We start from the raw sequence: 18,942 nt of genomic DNA, 5'->3' as shown, positions 1-18,942 counted from the left end.
TAGCTAGACATGATCTAGCTAAAATCTCTAAACAAAATCAAAGGGAAAAAAACAAAACAAAGAAAAAGGAAAGAACACTTTGGTTAGGGATAGCCAAACATAGCTCTGCTTCCTTTCTTCTTCTCCCTTTCTCTCTCGTTCTTTTTCTTCTCCACCATGCCTTTACGGCTGCCCTCTTGGATGCCCTTTCTCTCTCTCTTCTCGTCTCATTTATATAAAGAGTAAGGGGTAGTGGATGGGAGTGCGTAAGGAGAGGTAGTGCGTGAAAGTTACGCAGTAAGTAACGTTTCGCAGCCGGAGATGTTTAACGTCACTAAGAAAAATAGCAAGTTTGCTGTTTTGTTTACACATGCAATCATGATCTTCAACGTGCGAAGTCTACTCCTCTTTGGTGACTTTTGAATTGCTAAGAAGATGAATGGTTTGGATTGCCTCGACAGCCAGCCGTGATGGCCCACTTGGAGCATCAGTTCTATACGCAAAACAGAGTTTGTGTAATGTCTACCTGCGTTGATTGATTGGTGGTGTAACATCTTGAAAAAATTCGTACAAGGACCTGAGTACCACCTCAGGTAGAACCACCTAAGGACCGTGTCCTATCGTAACTTAGAAATTAATTAAGTACTAAACCAAATAATCAGAGGATTTAGCTCGGGCCACCATTTTCACAAATGAGAATGCCTAAAACCATTAATACCACTGACTCAATGTCACTTAAAGACATAGGAGAAATCCCAGGAGCCTGTCGCTCTCGGGAGTATATTGAAACCCGGTATCGAACCTAGACCGCATGTCGAGAGTCTGATGACTGTGAAACTATAAGATTATGTCCGTCTTACTGGGCTTGACGACCATCGTGGGAATCGAGCCCAGATGGTGTCTAGAAACACACAACTTGAACCCTGAGTGAAGTGTGCGAGAAACACAAATATCTTTAGAAAATGAAATGAAACTTAAGTGAATTGGGTCATTCACTCTCACATGAAATTGAAGATTTCGGACTGTTAGTTTTTTACCAAACTTCATCCATGGGAAAAGAAAATTTTCCTGCACATATCCGTAAAACTGTGACCCCGATCGAGTAAGTATGACCGTTGATCTGACACAGGTCCTCCACGGTCGATCGGCCTATCCGATCGCACCGATATCACATCCTGGCATAGATCCATTGTCAAGGAACTTACCCTATGATGTAGGTGAGTAGCGGGCCTCCCATGAGCCCTGTTTGTCAAAAACAACTGCCCAAAGGGTATAACCCATGTATATAGTAGCCCTTAGGCCGTTCGCATCATTCTGGGCTTATAAATAACCCTTATATCACCCCACCTCTCTCATATACGAATTTCTCCAAAACCCTAAGGGAGAGAGAGAGAGAGAGAGAGAGAGAGAAAGAAGAGAAAAGGGGAAAGAGAGCAGAAGGATCGTAGGGGATTGTTGTAGGAATCCTCTCCCACGACTCCACGAACCGAATCACCTCCCCATTTCGCTACACAACCTGTTTCGGCTATGATTTTGGATAAGAAAACCTAACCCTAATATCATTGTAGAGATCCAAATTGATTAATCAACAAACTAGCTAACCTATTTCATTATTTAGGTGCCCGACGTTCCGTTTTTGGGAACGTAGTGTTCGAACCGAGTCCAAATCGAGTTTTTCGACAAAAGGTGGAGACTATAAATGCTTAGATTATGGTTTTCAATGCTTTCAATGTCAGCTAATGATTTATGTCTGACTTGATTGCTACCATATCGTCTTAGACACGCCGATTTCGATATATTTTACATGTATGAACTATGTTGAACAAAATATACATCTCATGTGTTTGTTGAAATGTTTAGATGAACATGTAAACATGATTTGTGCTTGCCATGACTACTAATATAGGATTAATTGTTGTCATATGCATGTTGACCTCTCTATGTAAGGAATTACCAAAATATATGTTGTAACTAACCTAGTCATATATTTGGTGAAGTGTAGCTTAAGTGTTTGATAAATTGTCTGAATGAGAAATTGTTGATGATTTGTATTTATTAAGGGTATTGAGATAAGATTCTCAATTATCTTATTCATATATATAGTTTCCTTCATGTAATCTTATTTGCCTCTACGCGATTTATGGATAAAATGCAAGTCGTAGGTAATATGATTAATGTGTTGGATGAAATGCTCAAATGAGAAATTTATTTGGATTGTTTGTTGAATGTTGACATGATTATCACATGTGTCTACCTATTGCATCTGAGTAAGATTGGGGCTACAACGTACTCCAGGCAATCGGTAACAGTCCTTGTTCGAGTGGCCAAATTAGTCTCGCCACATTAGGTAACTCGACGAATTCGGGTTGCACGATGATTGTCGACAGTGGTTAGGCTACAAGGGTGCTTATGCGCTTCATGTCGATTAAGTCAGCATGTGCCCATGCCAATCGAACTTGCCTAACGAATCGATTGGCCTATTGTGTGTTTACCATGTATGGACACTACTGCTTGAATCTAAGGTACCCCTTTCAAATATAAAGGCCCACTCTAACCATGGTACCATGATCCGCTAAGACTCATGAGCTGGGCATGGTGGTATGAGACACCGTGTTCGAGCTGTCGGCCTACGCTGGGGTGACGAGCCTCCCCGCAGTGACCAGTAAGCAACTAAGACTTGTGAGCCGGGCATGGGGGTATAGGACACAGTGTTTGTGCTGTCGGCCTACACTGAGGTGACGAGCCTCCCCATAGTGACCGCGAATATAAACTTTTAAATTTGCCTATCGACTGCTTTTCATTAGGAGTGATGCCCTACAACTTGCCTATCATATGTGTTTAACTAGAATTGATTACCCTAGATGGATCCTTCGGTTCAGGTCAATGATATAAAGGGAGGTACCTTAGCTTCTCAAACCTGCTATATGAATAAGCTTAATTAAGTATTCGGCTAACACGACCATGCATCTCATTGCATTAGGGATGTGCTTTTAGCGATGAAGTTATACTGTTTTGAGGGAGTACTGTCATATACAAAATTGGTTGTCGGAGTCACTTTTTGAGGGAACTTTGATGCGAGGGCATACATCATTACTTGCACTTCATCCTTGCATTAACAAGAGTAGTTAGGAAGTGATTGTTAAGTTACTTTATCATTACTGCTTGATTAACTTGATAACATATTAACTTTTTCCTTATAGTACCACTAAGTTGATCACTCACTCCCACCCTGGGACGGTGTTTTAAAGCATCAACCAAACTTTAGTTTAGATGCAGATATTGATGAAGTCTATGCGACGGAGCAAGACTTCATGGATGAGGAGAAAGAGTTCTCCTACTTTTAGCTCTCAGGTGGGTCTATGTAGACCTCGTGCCGATACGCAGGGACTACAGGGATATTTGGCTTAGTTGAACATCCTACATTTTCACATTTTGTATATTTTAAAACAATACATGTATATATTCAGCCTGGTTACATACTCATACTCTGGAGGTTGTAAAACACTTACACATTTAAATATATATGCTTCAGACTTTCGCTTGCTTAATTTAATTATATCCAGAGTATGATATATTATTTTAATATAATCTTACTCATGTTTAACTCATTAATATTGATGAAATCTGAGCATCATTATCCATATTGCATAAGTGATGTACTGGATCTCGGGAGTAGAGCTTTGCTCGACCCTCGAAATTTAGGGCGTTACAAGTTGGTATCAGAGCGCATGATTTGGATTAAACTGGACCTGGGTTATAGGTAACACGATACACTCTGACACACTTTGACTTAGGAAAGGGGCGATGGAATTTAGATACCACATTAGGATCCCAAAGTTTCACCGACAGGCGAGGCTAAACATTGTAATTTAGTCAAAGGTTTATAACTGGGGGACTCAGATCATGTGCAATGACCTAAGTCACCTCTAACCAAAGATAACAAATCAAGTCAACTTGAATTCGACTCGATCATAATACAGTGGGACTTGGCGCAAATAGCTAATAAGGCTAAGATCCCTTTCCAACCCATCTCCTTTAAAAATCTCACCTTCCACCACTTTATTCTTTAAATATTTCTAGGTACTTTCATATTAGACACAAATCCTAAAGCTTAAAGGATAAAGAACTATAATTAAACTAAAATTTACTATAAATATTAAAAATATAAATAAAATGGACTTTTAACCATTAAAATTATGAAATTTTATAAAATAACTAGGTTATTTGGATAAAACAGCTTCTCCTACCTCAAAATCATATATGGCACATCGAGTAACTCATTCGGTATTGAGAAATACACTCATTTCAAAAATTGAATGGCAGAACTACCATCAAGACCCCCAGCGGACCACAGCGGCACCGCCGGATTTCTGCGATTTTTTGTATTTTTTGACTAACTTCAAAAAGTCATATCTCCATCAATACAACTCTGATTTAGGTTATTTAAAAGTCAGATTGAATCTTGATAAGTCTAGTTTCATATAAAAATAAGTGAAAAATAAAATAAAATTTTTAATATAGTTAAATCTAGGACGTTTTGACAACTATCCAACTTCTAAAATTTTAATAATTTTTCTACAACTCCAAATGAACTGAAGTTTTGTGGGATGACTTTAAACTTAATGATAAACCACCGTAAAAAAATTTTAAAATATTTCACTAACTAAAAATATAGAAAATGTTACAAGGAATAAAGACATTATGGAATCATATAGAAAATCGTTGGTCTTGGACAACTAGTACTTCCCGAATTTTTATAATTTTTATGGAACTGCAAATGAAACGAAATTTTGTGAAATAAAAGTAAGCTTAATAATGGATTACTATAAAAATAATATGGTAACTAAAGGTGACATATATGTTATAAATAATAGAAGGGTTGAAACCAAAAATTTCTAAACTTCAAATTGCCAATAGACTAGTCATATCTTTTCATGTTAAAGTTTAGTATTTGGTGTCTATTTAGGAATTATTTATAATCATACTAGGAATCATCCTGTGGTTAAATTTAATTTTATATATATACACACACACACACACACACATATTTTTATTTAAGTTGTTTTTGTGTAATTAAATTAGGACCCTTGAGTAGGATTGAGTTTCATAGTTTAATACTCCGTAAGCTCATGTTAGAGGCGGACTACAGTAAAATATTATAAGTTTTTTCTTATTTTCTTGTGAATTCAAGGTTCATACCGCGTCAAGTAAATGTCCCTCCTCTTTCCTTTTCCGCGGCCTTATGTTGCTAACATTCCAAACCTCTAAAATATTTTAGAATTCTCGATTCTTCCTTCCATCTTAAAGTTAATGAAACCAAAGTGCATTATGCTCATAACCCACTAGTCATAAGATCGAAATGGTGATATACATATAAAATTTTATACTATTAGAAACCTTTTTGGGATGATATTTGACCATAGGCATATTAAGATATTTATTAACTCCCACCTTGGATATAAATTAAAATAAGGACTCTCTTAGACCAAGACCCAAAGGGTCAACCGCCCGCCACAGCATGCCATTTTAGCCCCACCTCTACGATCTGTAGCACTAGCACAACCATACAACCGACCTCCTGTATCCCAAAATAGGCCACCTCAATGACCTATGATAGCGCCGCGTAACCGCCCGCGTACATGCCCTGGCTGCCTAAGCGTCTGAATCTACGGTTGCAGTACCACTAGCCTTTGAAGTCCACTGTTTCTATGATAGCATGCTCTATAGTCAAGAGATTAGGGTTGGATACTACCCCTATGGTTGTGGTGAGAGTCATCGCCACAGCAGGAACCTTCACAGACGTTACTAAGCTTTGTATGAGTTGCTCAATAGACTTAGGAAGCAGAGTGGTGTGCATTGACCTGATTGTCACCACGATATATCATCACGACGTCATCCTCGGCATGGATTGGCTCACTGAAATGAAGGTAGAGATTGACTGTGAAACTAGATTGGTGATAGCCCGTGGGCCCGAGGGCACGACCTTCACCTTCCCAGTTCAGGTCAGTTGTCCTTACAACATTCATTATTACACTTTCCTATTGAAAAATTGTGATGGTCCATCACTTGGGGACACGCCAGTAGTCCAAGATTTCACGGATGTGTTCAAAATGATCCCTGGACTACTTCCTTAGTGCGAGATTGACTTTACTATCGACCTTATGCCAGGCACGACACTGATCTCTTTATCGACGTACCGTATGCCTCCATGTAAAATGAAGTGAGGAAGTAGATTGATGATTTATTGGATTTGGGTTTTATACGGCCAAGCGTATCTCCTTGGGGAGCACCTGTGTTGTTTGTGAAAAAGAAGGATGGATCGCTGTGGTTGTGTATAGATTATCGTAAGCTAAATCACATTACGGTGAAGAACAAGTATCCTCTGCCCAGGATAGATGATCTGTTTGACCAGTTGAAGGGGGCACAATATTTTTCTAAAATAGACTTACAGTCTAGGTATCATCAGTTGCTCATTAGGAATGAAGACGTGTAGAAAATAGCTTTCAGGACCAGCTTTGGGTACTACGAGTTCCTCGTGATGCCGTTTGGACTTACAAATGCACCAGCCGTATTCATGGATCTCATGAACAAGGTATTTCGGCCGTATCTATACCAATTCATTATCGTATTCATATATGACATTTTGATATACTCAAAGAGCTAGAAAGATCATGAAGAGCACCTGCGATCAGTCTTTAATACTCTTAGGCAAAACTAATTGTTTGCACAATACAAAAAATTTGACTTTTGGAAGGAAGAAGTCAAGTTCCTGGGATATGTGGTTTCCAAGAAAGGAATCGCCGTGGACCTTGCCTAGGTGACCGCGGTACAGGACTGGTAGCAGCCCGGCTCAGTTACAGAAGTGAGGAGTTTCCTCGGACTTGCTGGCTATTACCGCTGATTCATTAAAGATTTCTCCAAGATAGCCCGACCCTTGTCGCAACTTACTCGGAAAGATCTTAAGTTTGCTTGGAACGAGAAAGTAGAAGCAGCCTTTTAGGAATTAAAGGATAAGCTGACGTCCGCACCTATGCTAGTATTGCCAGAGCAAGGGGTCAAATATACTATTTACACTGACGCCTCTCGAGTCGATTTGGGGTGTGTACTTATGTTGGAGGATAGGGTGATCGCCTATGCCTCACGACAGTTGAGGAAACATGAAGAAAATTACCCCACTCATGACTTGGAATAGGCGACAATCATTTTCGCACTTAAGCTTTGGAGACATTACCTCTATGGAGAGGAGTTCGAGCTCTTTTGCGACCACAAGAGCCTCAAGTACATCTTTACACAGAGGGACCTGAATATGAGGCAATGACGTTGGATGGAGACCTTGAAAGACTTTAAGTTTGAGGTCTCCTACCATCCTGGCAAAGCCAACCTTGTGGTTGATACGTTGAGCCACAAGAAAACTATAGAATTTGCAGCCCCACTAATGATAGGAGAGTGGAATATGGTGGAATTCATGTGAGATTTCAAACAGAAGCTGATAGTGGAGGAGCCATTCGAGAGCGTCATACACTTCCACGTGCAGCCACTTATTGATGACTGGATCATTGTGGCTCAGAAGAAAGATGAGCTATTGGTAAAGATGAGAGAACATGCAAACGACAGTGAAGAATCAGAATGGAGGATTGGCTTGGATGGAGGTTTGCGGTATCATGGCCGCCTATGCGTCCCGAACCGTCACGACTTGAGGAGAGAAGTTTTAGAGGCCGCACACAATTCAAAGTTGGTGATGCATTCGGGTAGTACAAAGAATATCGAGACGTGAAGCGTTCGTACTGGTGGGACAACATGAAGGCCCAAGTAATAGATTTTGTGTCCTGATGCCTCATGTGCCAACAGGTAAAGGCCAAACATCGCCGACCCCCTGGTTTACTTCAGCCCATGCCCATAGCCAAGTGGAAGTGGGATTTCATATCTATGGATTTCATTTCCGGGTTATCAAAGACGAGAAAGGGGCATGATTCTATTTGGGTGACTATGGACCGGTTGACGAAATCGGCCCATTTCCTCCCGATTAAAATTTTTAATTCGGCAGATGATCTAGCCAAGTTGTACATCAATGAGATAATACGACTACATGGGGTTCCTATAGAGATTGTGTTAGACCGAGACACACGATTCACGTTTATTTTCTGGACTTGAATCTAAGAAGCAATGGGGGTGAAACTGAAATTTAGTACCGCGTTCCACCCTCAAACCGATGGGCAAATGGAACGGGTGAATCAGATACTCGAAGACATGTTGCGAGCATGCATACCTAACTTCAAGGATAGCTAGGATGACTGTCTCCCTTATGCCGAGTTTTCTTATAACAACAGTTTCCAAGCAAGCATTGGCATGACTCCTTACGAAGCCCTGTATAGATGCCCATGTCGAGCTCCACATTGTTGGGCAGAAGTTGGTGACAAGAGTTTGGTTGGCCCAGATCTGGTTCAGGCGACCTCAGAAAAGATCAATATTATCAGGCGTCGACTTCTTACAGCCTAGAGTAGACAGAAGAGTTACGCTGATATGATAAGGAGGCAGTTGGAATTTGAAGTTGGGGACCATGTATTCCTTAAGGTTTTTCCAATGAAAGAAGTACTCCGTTTTGGTAGAAAAGGGAAACTCACGCCCAGATTCATTGGCCTGTTCCAGATTTTAGACCAAGTGGGTGTGGTGGCATACCATCTCACCTTACCCACACCACTCATAGGTGTGCACAACGTATTTCGTGTATCGATGTTGAAGAAATATGTTCCTGACCCTTCCCATATTATCAAATGGGAGCAATTGCAGCAAAGTCATCCCGCTTGTGAAAGTGTTACGGACACACCACACTGAGGAGGAGGCTACTTGGGAAATGGAAGCCGAAGTCCATAAGAACTACCCTCAGATTCTCGAGGAGTACGAAAAGGTGATAATTTCGAGGATAAAATTTTTCTTTAATGGGGGTAGATGGTAACGTTTTGGAAAAATCCGTACAAGGACCTGAGTACCACTTCAAGCAGAACCACCTAAGGATCGTGTCCTGTCGTAACTTAGACGAAAATTAATTAAGTACTAAACCAAATAATCAGTGGATTTAATTCGAGCCACTATTTCCACAAATGAGAAGGCCTAAAACCATTAATACCACTCACTAAAATCACTTAAAGACATAGGAAAAATTCCAAGAACCTGTCGCTCTCGAGAGTACATTGAAACCCCATATCGGACCTAGACCGCACGTCGAGAGTCTGGTAACTGTGAAACTATAGGATTATGTCCGTCTTACTGGGCTTGATGACCATCGTGGGAATCGAGCCTAAATGATGTCCAAAAACGCACAACTTGAACCCTGAGTAAAGTGTGTGAGAAACGCGAATATCATTAGAAAATGAAATGAAACTCAAGTGAATTGGGTCATTCACTCTCACGCGAAATTGAGGATTTTGGACTGTCAATTTCTGACCAAACTTCATCCATGGGAAAAGAAAATTTCCCTACACATATCCATATAAATGTAACCCCGATCGAGTAAGTATGACCGTTGATCTGGCACGGGTCCTCCACAGTCGATCGGCCTATCCGATTGCACCAAAATCACATCCTGGCATAGATCCATTGTTAGGGAACTTACCCTATGACGTAGGTGAGTAACGGGCCTCCCCATGAGCCCTGTTTGTCAAAAACAACTGCCCAAAGGGTATAACCCATGTATATAATGGCCCTGGGACCATTCGCATCACTTTTGGGCTTATAAATAACCCTTATATCACCCCACCTCTATCAAATACGAATTTTTCCAAAACCCTAAGGGAGAGAGAGAGAGAGAAAAGAAGAGAAAAGGGAAAAGATAGAAGAAGGATCTTAGGGGATTGTTACAAGAATCCTCTCCCACGTCTCCACGCACCGAATCACCTCCCCATTTCACTATACAACCTGTTTCGGCTATGATTTTGGGTAAGAAAACCAAACCCTAATATTGTTGTAGAGATCCAGATTGATTAATCAGTAAACTAGCTGACCTATTTTGTTATTTAGGTGTCCGACGTTCCGTTTTCGGAAACGTAGTGTTCGAACCAAGTCCAAATCGAGTATTCCAATGAAAGGTCTGGACTATAAACGCTTAAGTTATGGTTTTCAATGCTTTCAATGTCAGTTAATGATTTATGTTTGACTTGATTGCTACCATATCGTCTTAGACACGTCAATTTCGATATATTTTACATGTATGAACTATGTTGAACATGTTCGAGGCCCACTCTAACCATAATACCATGATCCGCTAAGACTCATGAGCCGGGCATGGTGGTATGGGACATCGTGTTCAAGCTATCGGCTTACACTAAGGTTGCGAGCCTCCTCGTAGTGACCAGTGAGCAACTAAGACTCGTGAGCTAGGCATGGTGGTATGGGACACCGTATTCGTGGTGTTAGCCTACGCTGAGGTGATGAGCCTCCCCGTAGTGACCGCGAGTATAAACTTTTGAATTTGTCTATCGACTGCTTTTCATTAGGAGTGATGCCCTACAACTTGCCTATCGTATGTGCTTAACTAGGATTGATGGCACTAGATGGATCCTTAGGTTCGGGTCAATGATATAAAGGGAGGTACCATAGTTTCCCAAACCTGCTGTATGAATAAACTTAATTAAGTATTCGGCTAACATGACCATGCATCGCATTGCATTAGTTAGGATGTGCTTTTGGTGATGAAGTTGCACTGTTTTGAGGGAGTACTGTCATATACGAAATTGGTTGTTGGAGTCGCTTTTTAAGGGAGCTTTGATGGGAGGGCATACATCATTACTTGCACTCCATCCCTGTATTAACAAAAGTAGTTAGGAAGTGATTGTTAAGTTGCATCATCGTTACTGCTTGATTGACTTGATAATATGTTAACTTTTACCTTATAGTACCACTAAGTTGATCACTCACTCCCACCCTAGGGTGGTGTTTTAAAACACCAACCAGACTCTGGTTTAGATGCAGGTATTGATGAAGTCTATGCGACGGAGCAGGACTTCTTGGACGAGGAGGAAGAGTTCTCCTACTTTCAGCTCTCGAGCAGGTCTATTTAGACCTCGTGCCGATACACAGGGACTATAGGGATATTTGGCTTAGTTGAACATCTTATATTTTCACATTTTGTATATTTTGAAACAATACATGTATATATTCAGCCTGATTACATACTCATACTCTGGAGGTTGTGAAACACTTACACATTTAAATATATGCGCTTCAGACTTCCGCTTGCTTAATTTAATTATATCTGGAGTATGATATGTTGTTTTAGTATAATCTCACTCATGTTTAACTCATTAATATAGACGAAATCTGAGCATCAATATCCATATTGCATAAGTGATGTACTAGATCTCGAGAGTAGAGCTTTGCTCGACCCTCGAAATTCAGGGTGTTACAGGTGGGGTCTCTGATCGAAGCCGGACAGGAAATCCACTCCATCCATTGAACTCACCTCGAAAAATCAGTCGGAGATGGACGGTTTTGGATTTTCGTTGACGCGGCCCACCTGTTTGATCTTGTGGAAAAAAATTCGTCGTTCAGTGCATTTACAACCTCTGTCTGGCATGTTTCAGATTAAGATCAACCAGATCTTGGTCAGGATCCTCGTCTAATTCGAATGGACGGTTTAGATTGCTCATCCAGATCGAAATGGTGGCCCACTGAAGTCTGTTCGTGGGTCCCTATTTTTTATTTCGCAGTGGGTGAAAATTTTAAATCCGAACAGTAGTTCAGTGCTCAGCGGCCATGCATGTGTTGTATGTGGACACGACTTCTAGGTGGGGTCCACAGCGATGTAGTGTAGGATCTACACCATCCATTTAGTTTCTCATCTACTTTAAGGAGTTGAGACCAAAATTAAAGCATATCCAGATATCAGTTGGCCTTCAGATCAGAGTTTTATGAGCTAATCTATCCATTGGGCCACTTTTACAAGGATCCGATAGCTGAAATTCGACGTGTATGGTTAATTTATGGTCCTTAGGCCATATATAATATTTTGAGCCAAACGGATGGTGGGAACCCTGTGATCTTGTAATCTCGAAGATTTTTAGGCCTCTTTATCGCTGATCACATGATTTTCTCGAATCTTTAGCATGTAAATTCCTTGATCTTGATCCCCTAGGGTCCGTCCCTTGCCTTGGTGACTTCTAAGCATTAAATCCATGCTTTTAGTACCTTTTTTCAGTCCAGGCTCCTAAATTCACCTTGCAGTACAAACACGATTAAAATAGGGCGTTAAATGGTATCATGTTCGTAAAATCAGGTAATAACTGGGGTCTAATATGCAATATTTATCCCTCAACATCTAAGATTTAACAAATTTTTAAATTTTGATCGGATAAAACAGTTCTTCGACTGGTCAAAGGCCTTGCTCGACCACTCGACGGCCCTGTTCGACTAGTCGAGGGTGCCAAAATTTAGTTGTTGGACTTCGAGTCGAGCAACCCTCGACTGGTCGAAGGTCCCTCTTCGACTGGTCGACTAGTTTGCTCGACTGGTTGAGGAAGCAAAAGAAAATTTCATTTTTTGGAATTTAAACTTAGACTAGTCAAAGATTTTCTTAGACTGGTCGAGTCAGAGCTTAGCCTAGTCGAACCTAAACATAGACTAGTTGAATTTAAGCCTAACAAAAGTATAGAAACCCATATAAGTTTGTCATTTGAAAGCACCTAAGTCTAAGGCCTTTCTAGAGTCAGTTATACCTAAAAAGACTGAACATTGAAGTTTGAAACTTGCTCTTTTGCTTGCTTCTTCAATAGAACATGTAGTTGAAGATGTAGCTTGATCTTCTACTAGAAGTGTAGTAGAACTTGAAGTTAGTAAATCTTGAACTTTTCATCTCGATCTACTTGATGATGACTTGAACTACAGTCAGGTCTTGAATCATAGTAGATGTTGAACTTGCTTGACTTGAATTGAGGACTTGAACTTCCCATCTTGATCCACATTAGACAGACTACTTCATAAGCTATTTTGTCTAAACGAAATTTGACAAACAAAGGTGTGCTTTATACAATATAGCACTCACAATCTCCCCCTTTATCAAATTCGTGATAAAACACTTAATACAACAACTAAAATTGTGTCTTGAATTCCATGTTACAGTAAAAGGTGCAACTTTAATGAATGTCCAATGAATTTGTTGCCACTCCCCCTTAATGTGAGCTTCTCCCTGCTTTATACTTCCCCTGTATTATAACATACCATTCCAATGCAATACTCCAACAACCATATAGTAACATTTTCCATCAAATCAGATATCATCATTCACATTCATATTCTACTTTAAAATTAGCAAATTCTCATAATAGATGTTGAACTTGCTTGACTTGATGTGAGGACTTGAACTTTCCATCTTGATCCACATTAGATGGACTACCTCATAAACTGTTTTGTTTAAATGAAATTTGACAAACAAATGTGTACTTTATACAATATAGAACTTACAATTTCCCCCTTTGTCAAATTCATGACAAAACACTTAATACAACAACTACAATAGTATCTTGAATTTCATGTTGTAGTAGAAGGTGCAACTTTAATGAATGTCCAATGAATTTACTGCTACTCCCCTCAATGTGAGCTTCTCCTTACTTTATACTTCTCCTGTATTATAACATACCATTCCAATGCAATACTCCAACAACCATATAGTAACATTTTCCATTCTAATTAGATATCATCATTCACATTCATATTCTACTTTAAAATATATATATATATATATATATATATATATATATATATATTTGTTAAGTTTATGTTATAATTAAAATAAATTTAAATTTTAGAATTTAGTGAATAAAAATAATAAATATCTTTTTACTGATATTTAATATTATTTAAGTAAAAATTTTGATTTAATTAAAGTTAGAATTTAAAATAAAATTTCTTATACATTATTAAATCTCAGTAATTCCTAAATTTAATAGTAAAAATAATATTTTATTTAAATATTTTAATTATTAAAGTTTCAACAAAATTATATCTAGAATTATTAATTAGAAATAAAATTTTATATTGTTGATATTTTCGATTGTTAAATAATGATTCATTTTACATGCATGTCTAACATTCATTGAGCATCAATACTAATATGTTGGATGTAATATAAATAAGTAGGGCAATTGTGTCCCTTGAGTGGAAGATCCTAAAGCCAACAAGTAAGGTGATTGTGTCCCTTAGGTGAAAGACCCTATAACCCATTAGATTCTTTGTGTATGACGTATGAGTACAATTGTGTGCGTAGACATATGTCAAAGGTACACCTAAAACAGTAGTTTGACCAGCTAATATATAAATGGGTCACTCACCACGAGTTACCGGTGAGTGAGCATTAATGCAATGTGGCCATCCACTTGGGTACGGTGTTGTAAGCGATGATATATATTGTTTATGAGAATTCATGGAAAGTATCACATACATAATATAATTATAATTCTAGTACTTAAATTCATGTTCATTTATTATCTGTATTTTATATTTTTTTTATTGATTATAAAAATTTGATATGATCTAAATATTTTAAATTTTGGGTAAGAAATGACCCTACTAGGCTGTTATGCTCATCCTACTATAAAAGAAAAAAAAATGTATATGTGCAGAGTTGGAATACTATGAGTAGGCGGGCCTCTACTATTAGTTTTTCTTTTTATAGAAGATTTGGTTTAGTTTGAATTTTAATTCAATTTTTGTTCTTTAGGTTTAGTTTGAATTCTAAATTTCGATGTAGAAAAAAAACTATCAACAGAGTTGAATGTAGTAGACATTATATTATTTCAACAATATTTTCCTTTTAGATGACTTTAAATATCTATTAAATTTTATTGAATCATGTGTATTGTAATAAATATCGATATATTAAAACTCACAAACTTAGGATTCGGGTCCCAAATACCCTATTCGGGTACCTGTATGTCGGGGCGTGACATGCAGTCGATGCACAAGGGTGATTCGGCCAACCATTTTCTTAACTAGTTCGGCTAGCCAGACCAAACCCTAGTTTTCACAGAGTATTGAAGGATCAGGCTTCTATCAGCAGTGGAAAATGTATCAGCCTCACAGCAACTACTCTCGACTAGTTCCATTGCTGAGACGTAGAATGGTCAAACCTCATCCTACCCCGAAGGAGGTCTGGAAGATGGCAAGTCATCCCCAATTTCCAAACCATACCTGAAGAGATGACTCGCACTCAGAAACAAGGTTGGCAAAGATGACATGTTGTTAAGTGAATGAAATTAGCCTGCGTAAAGAATAAACCTTAGCCAGTGACCATTAAGGATTCCCGTGACCATGTGACCATTAAGGTATGATTGGTTGACTGTCTTGATCCATTGGTTATGTGAATTATCCAATAATTCCATCTCGATAAAAAGTAACATCATTTTTTGATTGGGGAGGCAATAGACGCATTGGGTTAATGAGGGCTTAACTGGGAGGGACATAATCCATTCCTAGCGAAGCTAGATCCCAATATTAGTTATCTGCTTGAAATGTTAGGTGGGAATATGATCGATTTGATTGTGAAACCTGTCCCGGATGATTTAGCTGGGGAAAGTCAGCAAATTAGTACATTAGACAGGAAAGATACTGAAAATTTCGAGAACTCGATTGAGTATCTTAGCGATGAGTGCTTCTTGGATGAAGATCTATTAATCGAAGATCTTCTTACTACAATAAAATTGTTGGAAGAAATCCCACCTAGTCTTGAAGAGGTAGGAGTGGCTCCAATGGTGAATTGCCCAAGTATTGTACCCACCGTTAAGGATGCTGAAGAATAACAAAATTTAGAAATGCTTGGGGGGCAACATCCAAATTCTATAATAGTGTTTGGATCACTACCACCAGTCATGATGGACTACAACATAGTGCTCACACTCCCATTGAGTTTTTAGGCCAAACCATCTCAGTGTAACAAGATGTTAGGAGATGTGGAGGAACTTGGTCCTCCAGTGATAATACAATACAATTCCTTTTACCCAAAGGAGGAGACCAAAAACGTATCGACTGTCGCCATTGAGGCAGGTACATCCTTTAAGAAAGTGGTTATAGAAAGATCTGCCATTACTATGACCTAACACCTGAAGTTGTTGTATATATCCATGCATTTAGAGGGGATGTCTAGTTAACAGAGTCTCGCTCGAGAATGGGGTGGCTACGAACATCCTTCTCGCTAGAATAATGGAAAAATTGGGGAAACTCGAGAATGACCTAATTGTAACCGAAGTCACGGTTAACAATGTTTTTGTGGGAATAACAAAAACACGTAGTGTCCTACCTATCAAGTTAATGGTAGGGATTAAGAAAGTGTTGGCTACTTTCTTTGTGGTTGACACTTCATCTAATTACAATACCATGCTAGGGAGAGATTGGATACACTCTTTGTCATGCATCCCATCATCTCTGCACCAATTCATAATCTTTTGGAACCAAGACAAGATTGAATTGATGTTACCTAACAATAAACTATTCTTAGCTACATCTAACGTGCCTGAAGCCTGTTTTTATGGGGATGAACATGAGCCGAGACGTTTCATTGGGAGAAATAAATATGAGTGCCCAATTGGAATATCCGTTGCAATCAATCTGGACAACATAGTGCAATGCATTATTGTTGTAATACACCTAGATGACGAACTGCTGAAAGCTATAGTACCATGTTAGGCAGTTCCGCACTATACTATAAAAGAAATCTCATGACAAGTGCACCATCAATCAAGGAGAGGATGGTTGAGTTTACAACCAGAATACAGAAGCTCAAAGAAAGCTTAAGGGAGTATTACAATGGCTACTTTGTCAATTTGGCCAAAACTGTAATATCGGTTAATAAGGTGGCCAAAGACCACATAGATTTGAAGGATCTAAAGAGGGCTCCAGAATCCAGATGATTTTGAGGAACAGGTTCAAGATCCCCTGGTCAAAGTAAATTTGGGGACAGAGCAAAATTCTAAGCCAACTTTCATCAGCGGTTTGTTGGAACCACAAGTCCAAGTTGAGCTCACTAATTTGGTTAGAGAATTTGCTGACTATTTTACATGAGATTACCATGAGATTCCTGCTTTATACTAAAATCTGGTCGAGTATAGGTTGTCGTTAAGGGAGGTGTATCCACCAAACAAAAAGCCACTTCGGTGAAAGATAGCAAAAGTTACTCAAAAAATAAAAGAGAAGATCAAGTGGTTGTTGAAGGTATGATTCATTAAGCCTATAAAATTTACTGAATGGATCTTCAATGTGGTTCTAGTCATCAAGAAAAATAATAATCTCCGAGTATGTATTGACTTTAGGAACTTAAATTAAGCCACACACAAGAATAAGTATCAAATACCAATGGCCGATCATCAGATGATTTCCTTTATAAAAAGTCATTTGGGGTATAACCAAATAAGCATAGCACCTGATGATATGCCAAAAATGACGTTCAGATGCTCTACACCATTGATAACTTTTTGTTGGGTGGTTATGCCATTAGGTTAAAAATATTGGGATTACTTATCAAAGGACAATGAATACTATCTACTTCTTGCATGTATGTGTGTGTGTGTGTGTATATATATATATATATATATATATATAGTTAAAAGCCTTTTTAAAAGTATAATAATGCCCCTGTTGAAACCTTCTTGACGCCATTGTTCATGAGGTCACGTAGACATGGACTAAGGAAAACAAATATCGGCTTGATCAAAACTTCACCGTCTCCTAATAAAATTTTAATGGTGGGCGTTGAAACCTCACTGTGTGGTCCTGAGCCTTGGATATGCACCGTTTAGCAAAATGAATGCGTGGAAATTCACACATCACGGTGGGCCCGACAGAGCCCCTGCCTGGACGGAGTCCCTGCAGGCGTGGGCAAGACGCAATACGCTTCAACTATAACGGCTCCAACCATTTGAACGGTTTTTACTCGAGTCTGTTAAAACATGAAACACGATTCGCGTTACCGGAACTCTCTTGCTCTCTTAAAGCATCGAAGTTTTACTCAAATACAAAGCAAGCCCTAGAGTTATTTGATACTCGGGCATTGTATGCTAGTTCATACGCAGGCACTCAGGAACTGTACGTGTGGCATAAATAAAGCAAAATTAGCCAGTCCAAATTGTGGGGCCTAATTTAGATAGGCTTTCAGAAATAAACTCAGATTGATCACAAGATCATAACCATTGATTAGTCAGAAACCTTTTGTTGATTTAGGATTTTCGGCTACTTGTACTTTTTAAGACTATCCATTAAATGTCCGCCAGTTCGCGAGTTCGGAAATCAAATCAGTGTAATTCGTAATCCACCTAGGGTCGACCGGGAGTTTATAGCTTGCACAGTTATCGGACGTGTGCAATTACTAGTGCATGTGTATCAACCATCTTAATGCCGGCGTATTAAGATTTTCTAGGACCGAAAGCGTAGGCTGTAGCCATCCGAGCATTCAGGTGGAACAGTTATTTGGTACTCTGTCAGGGTATGATAGTTGATACACTGAACTTGGAAATTGCATATTAAGTCAAAATAAATAGTCCAAGTTGTAGTACCCACCGTATCAAATCGCAATCAAATTGGTCCAACAATCTTATCCGTTGATTTATAGATAATTGTTTGTGGAATCTTGAATGTTGGCTAGTTTTAATCTCAACCATCCATAAACATCAATAGGTGATTAGTTAACTAATAAAATTAGACTAATTTTTATTATGATTAGAACTCTTGATTACAGCAAGCTATAGCTGAGTTATTTGTATGCCACTTGACAATTAGTGCCTCGGTATCAACTATCAACTACCAACCGTTGAAATTACTTTTCCAGTTTAGATGCCTCATGAATTAAATTATTATAATTATTATAAATGCTGGACATTGATTGGACGGTTGAAATGAAAAATATGCAATGGTCCTATTTCAACAAATTAAGTGTCTAGTAATATGAGGTCAGCTTATCCAACAATCTGATTTTGGGACTGCTACGTA

Source organism: Magnolia sinica, chromosome 5, assembly GCF_029962835.1.
Source record: "Magnolia sinica isolate HGM2019 chromosome 5, MsV1, whole genome shotgun sequence".
Classification (NCBI taxonomy): Eukaryota; Viridiplantae; Streptophyta; class Magnoliopsida; order Magnoliales; family Magnoliaceae; genus Magnolia; species Magnolia sinica.
This window is presented reverse-complemented; position numbering follows the sequence as displayed.